We start from the raw sequence: 6,000 nt of genomic DNA, 5'->3' as shown, positions 1-6,000 counted from the left end.
GCCGCTCCGGCGGGCTCGCGGCCCCTCGTCCGCCCGCTGCCCCCGCGCAAACCGCAGCCCAGCGGCGCGGACCTGCCTGCCCCGCTGCTGCCATCGAGAAAACGGGGAGGCAGAGGAGGAAGCGCAGGACTAAACTGCTGCTTTGCAACAGCCGAGGCGCGGCGAGACCGCGCGGTGCCCCGGGCCCGGGCTGCCCCGGACGGGAACCGCCCGGGGACGGGGCTCAAACTGGGCGGGTTCAAGCCACTGCGGCGCGGCTGCGCCCTCGGGCCGCCGGCCGCGCTCGCCCTTCGCGGCGGTGCCTCGGCGCCTGCCCGTGGCCGCTCTCCGCCTGCGTGCCCCGGCGGGGGAGCCTTGCCGGGGGCAGCGCTGCCCTGAGGAAACGCGGAGGAGAGGAGCGGGCGAGAGCCGAGGCGTGCAGCCGCCCGGGCTGGGAGGGAGCCGCCGAAGCTGCCCCTCCCCTCCCCGGGCTGCCGCTTCCGCGGGTGCAGCGGGCTCCGGGCGGCGCGGGGGCGGCACCTGGGCGCCGCAGGAACGCGGCCGTGGCGGCGGCTGCCGCTTTATTCACCTAGTAGAAGCTGCGGGTCTGGATTTAAAGCACTGCTTATACTGAAATAAGCCCCCTCTGCACTGGAATATTCCAGTTCCTCAACTAGCGCCTGCCAAAGCCCAGGGTTTTGAGCTCGGCACGGAAGCGCTGGGGCGCTTTCGGAGGGCCTGCGCCCCTGCGGCACGGGCTGCCCCGCGACTTCGCAAGAGGCCTCCAGAGCACGTCTGCCCGCTCTGTTAGCCTAGACCTCGCAGTTAGCTTACTGCTAACTGCTTACTGCTTACCTGCAGCTGGGCACAGTTACGACAGCTCGGCTGATGGATACTGATTGCTTAAACCACTGTGACTGAATTATATTTAACTATATGTCTGAGCTCCTTCCACAGTAACATAAGCAAAATCAAAGGGACACATGCCACCTGGTGATTACACTGCTATATTGGTGTAACTGGTAAAACTTTCTGCCAGGGACAAAGCCAAAATTACATTACCAAGAGAAATAAATACATATGTATATGAGTTTCAAAGTTCTTTGAATACAGTCCCATCTTTTAACTGTTTCACCCCCTTCCTGTATCCCATTTAAGCTTCTATTCTTCTTTTTGTTTGTCTTGGCACACTTTGACTATGACAAAAGAAAAATCACTCCTCTTGTTATCACTTCCCCATTGTCTCCTCACCATGAACAGGTTCATTTCAAAAGCCACATTTTAGTCCATGTACTTCAGCTGACTGCAGCTTTTAAGTCTCTGTCCATGCTATTAAGCTATTAAGTCTATGGAGCAATGTTTAAAGTTTCTGTATACATAAAGGACTTATATGCCTGAAAACTTACCTATTTTTTCCAGGTAAATTAGCGAATAAAAGATATTATTTCCATGTATAAAATTTATGTTACATATATGCTTAGACCATGACAACTCTAATACTATTTTACAAAAAAAAAAAAGCCAGAAACTTAAACATTCAAATTCCAGATGGTCTATATGATTTCCTACCTGACTGGTTATTTGATGACTGGTGACCAGAAAAAGAGTCGAGACCTCATATATAAGTTGTTCATTCTCTTAAGCATTTGAATATATTGTTTTCCCCCAATTAACATTAAGGTTTGAAAAACAGAAAAAAAATCTTCACTTCCGTACCATAATTATACTTACCAACTTGTTCCAAGAATTTATTCAAATTCCCATAGCAACATTACTCCGCTTTTTCTTTTGCTTCTTCCCCCTCCCCACTTTTAGTAGAATTTCCATAGGCACCACCATCAAAAAAACAACGGGTATTTGCATCTTACAGCACTTCAGATACCTTTCCAAAGCTGGCCTTTATTCCCACGTTTCTCTTACCTTATCTGTTCTTCCTAAATAATTCAGCTTTGCGCAGCAAGAAGGTGCAATGTTTTGTGCTGATCCTCTGCCTAGAGTGAATTTAGCGCTATCTGTACCTTTGTCTTTGTTTCAGTGTCTCTTTCCCCCTTGTCTCCCTTCCTTATGCCATTTCATAACCTATGGCCCCTGTTATTCAGGAGGTCAGATTATCACATTGGTCCCTTCTGGCCTTAAAATCTATGACTCCGTGTTCTGTTGTCTGCCTCCCAGCTGCTTATCTTCCTTCTCACTCCCATGCTTTTGTTTTGTGCCTTGCTTGCTTCCTCACTGGTATTAATCTTCCCACTGATTTTTTTTTACTCGATCTTGATGAAAAAAAAAATCAGTGGGAATATGAATCTGAAATCGTGGCTTTTGTTCCCTGCATCATCTCCTTCTCCTCTTATTCCCTATCTGGATATTAACAGCAGACAGAATGCCAGCTTTTTTGTATTCTTTGCATTGTATGTCCTGTTCTCCTTTATTCTGCTCTGCACAAAATATGCACTAATTCAGAGCCTAGGAGTAGAGAAGCGGTCTAATAAATAAGAGAACTGAATAATGAAAGGAGCACGAGGAGCTGGGAGCACCTAACCACTGCTGTCTGGCGTGTGAGCAGGGGCATTATTACTCTGCTGTACTTAGGATCAATGCTAGTTGCTTACCTTTGACCTGTAATAACAGCTTAAATTTTTATGCAGAAGTACACTTAGAAAGCACAAATTTAAACAGAGAAAACAAAACATCCTATTCATGATGGCATGACTCTTGTCATGTCTTAATTGGTCTTTACATTAAAAAAAAAATTCAAGTAGGCAGAATTTGGAAAATTTATGCTTACAAGAAGATTTAGGAGGTAGAACCCTATATTTGTTAGTCGTATTAAAACAGATTATGTTGTTAAGCTAACACCTTTCTTAAGATGTTTACATAAATATTGAAAAAAAGTTATAATTTACTTTTACATGTAGTGTCAATAAGCGACAGCAGTTTTCATGTAACACTTTGCCTTTTTACCTCTTCACCCATCTTGAATCAATCAGATTTTTTGACACTGCATCTCATTATTGCCTTAGGTCACATAATCATGTTAATACAATGAACTAAAAGTATTACTGTCAAGTCCTTCCAGTTTTTATACATTAATTTTATTAAACATCTTATAACAGAGAAAAAATGTCAGAGAAACTCATAAATAAGTAATTTGGTAGTAATTTTAACAGTCAAAAATATGTCACTTTTAATGGGGAACTGATACCTTCTTCTATAGATGTTTTGAGCTATTTGAATGAGCAGTTCCTTTAAACCAATATGCCTTTAGGTTTGTTTTGCTGCAGCAGCTGTGAGAATGTTCCATTTTCTTTCTGCGTGGAACCTGACCTTTATTAAACACCTATCGCTCAGTAGTCTTACTTTTTTGGCTTCCTGGCAGTTTGCATTTTTTCACCCTTACAGTCCCATCAAGTAATGATCGCTCATGCATCCTAGGGCACAGCATTAACATCCTGCCCATCAGAACCCTCTCTCTCTTCCCTAAACCTTCTTCTGTTTAAGACACTAATAAAATCCCTGCAGAACAGCTCTCCCCACTTCAAATAGCTAGCTGAGCTTGTTATATACTGACAGGAGATATTCCTCATCCCATTCACTGGAGTTAGGAGGAGTAGGTGTGATTATTACATCTCTCCTTATAATCCAGAGAATGGAAGAAAGAGAACGCAATTTGAACGGAGATAATTCTCATGACAGTCAAATGTGTATAAATATGCTACTGAGGCAGATTCACATATTGTAAAATTAAAATAAATAGAAATCCTTCAGAGATCAGGGTGAGTATCTAAGACGTTTTTAGATTGAAAAATTCATTTACCAGAAATGAGCTCATTGTATTTCCTGCCATATGCTAGCACGTTTTCTGACTATCAGATGTATTTGGTTGGAACATCAATGGAATTTCCCTGTCTGAGCACTTCAATTGTTCAAGATTCTTCTTTTAACCTCTTGCAGCACATACCTCCTCTCAAATGTCTGCATATATCCCTATCGTGTAAAAAAAAGTTGTTTGCGATTTTCAAAGCTGCCCATCTTGATTTTTGCCTAACCTAACAGCTTATGTTATTACACAAACATTTGCAGCCATTTCCAATAGCATATGGTCAGGCAGACTGGTTCTGAAGTTACACATAAAAAGTGACTATCAGTGCTGATACCTATCTGCTTCCATGGAGGCTTGCACACTGAGCATGGGCAGCTATGAAGCCATGGAAATCAGTGGAGTTGCATACAAAATTATCAGCATGCAATACAATTCTCAGTGAATACCAGTGTCAAACAGGTCCTTGTCTACTTCTCCATTTCATAATCCTACAGAACAAAAAATCAATACTGACAGTTATCCTTACCTGCTACAAAGTACTCTCCAGTTCCTCATTTATCCAGGGAGTCTTTCAGTCCATTCTAAGTGCCAGGCAAATGATCTATCAAAACGATGGTAATAAAACATTTAATTCTAAAAGTTCAAACGTTTACTTTCAAGTGATGATGAAGCAAAAAACCCTCAGCACTCAAGAAGTCTTTAAAATCCAAAATCTTCACATTCTTTATAGAAATTCCAATGTTTTTCCATTATATGACATGGTAGAAACTCATCTTTATGTACTATTACTATCTCATTGAATAGAAGAAAATGGATCAGATTTTCTAATGAGTTGAACTGGACAGAAGAGCCTGTTGAAAAGGAAAGAAAATGATTAGAACGTTTATATTAAAATAATGGAAAGCAATTCCTGGCACTATTTAGATTAATAGCTCTTTAGAAGCATGTAAAGCATTACAGATCCCTGTGTCCTAGGAATCCTGTAACAGCCATGTAATCTGTGGTACAGGCACAACACTGCACCCAGATTTCATTCAGACAAGGGCAGTATTACACTTTTTGGTGCCCAGGGTGAGAAAGCAATCCTTCTAGCCATTTCCAGCTATATAATGGCCCCCTGTGGAAATAGATATAAAAATGTAGCTCTTCAGTATTGCTTAAATTTCACTTTTATCTCCACAAATGGGTAAGCTTAGTATACATGCCAAAAATAAAGGAATCCCTCTCACCAGGCCCTTCCTACAGTCCAGAGTGGACTATATAAAGAGGGAGAAGCACACCTGAATACAAGAAACTGCAGGATTGAACAATGGGTATTTGCAATATTTAAATATCTGCTGGACCGAAGCAACTACTGCGATGCATAAACTAAGGCATTAGTGTCACTGCAGGAGAATTTGACCCTTGCAGTTTTCGTTTTCACTGTTAAAATCAGTAACAAAATAACAGTATAAAGATCCAGCAGTAACAAATATTACAAGACATCTTCTCCATAACAGCACAGAATGCAAAAGGTGTTTGGGTTTTCAGAGGTATTTGCTTTTGTTCATCTTTCATCCACATCCTTTACATTCCTTTGCACAAAACATCAGAGTAGTCAAGCTGTCAAAACCAGCCCAACACCGAAACTGTCAATGAGGACAAAACTGTCATATTTAGCAGCTGCTATCAAGAGAAGGAGGGTTGTCATGAAAGGGATGGCCTTTGCTTTTTAAAAAAACCCAAACAAACCAGTGTTCAGATAACATTCAAGAATTTTAAGAGACAAAATAGGGTAAGTATTTCAAGATGATTAGATCAGCCAGATCTAATCAGATTGTTAAAATGCAGACAAAGCATGTTTGAAGCTACACCACTTGTTCATTTAGCTTGCACTTATTTCTTGGCTACAATGTGACATTGCAAAAGTTAGTCTTTCTCTTTCATCAAGGTTTTCCAATTGTGTCACCTACACTGATTCTAGAATACAACATATGATGTTCATGCACCTGACAACACTGATAGGTCCCAATGGTTAAAAAAAAAAAAATCAGTGTATCTTCTCATGTATCTTCTTTTAAGTCTACATTTCATGATCAGTAGGGATTTGCCTGCCACTTCCCAATTTCAAGGATCTCACCACTCAAAGCAGCAGGGTGGTGAATTGGTGAATTACTACTGACAGCTCTGTGTTTAGAATCATAAATATACAGTCTTGCACAAGA

The sequence above is a fragment of the Apteryx rowi genome, unplaced genomic scaffold, assembly GCF_003343035.1.
Source record: "Apteryx rowi isolate R43461 unplaced genomic scaffold, aptRow1 scaffold_139, whole genome shotgun sequence".
Taxonomy (NCBI): domain Eukaryota; kingdom Metazoa; phylum Chordata; class Aves; order Apterygiformes; family Apterygidae; genus Apteryx; species Apteryx rowi.
Note: the sequence above shows the minus strand (reverse complement) of the source record.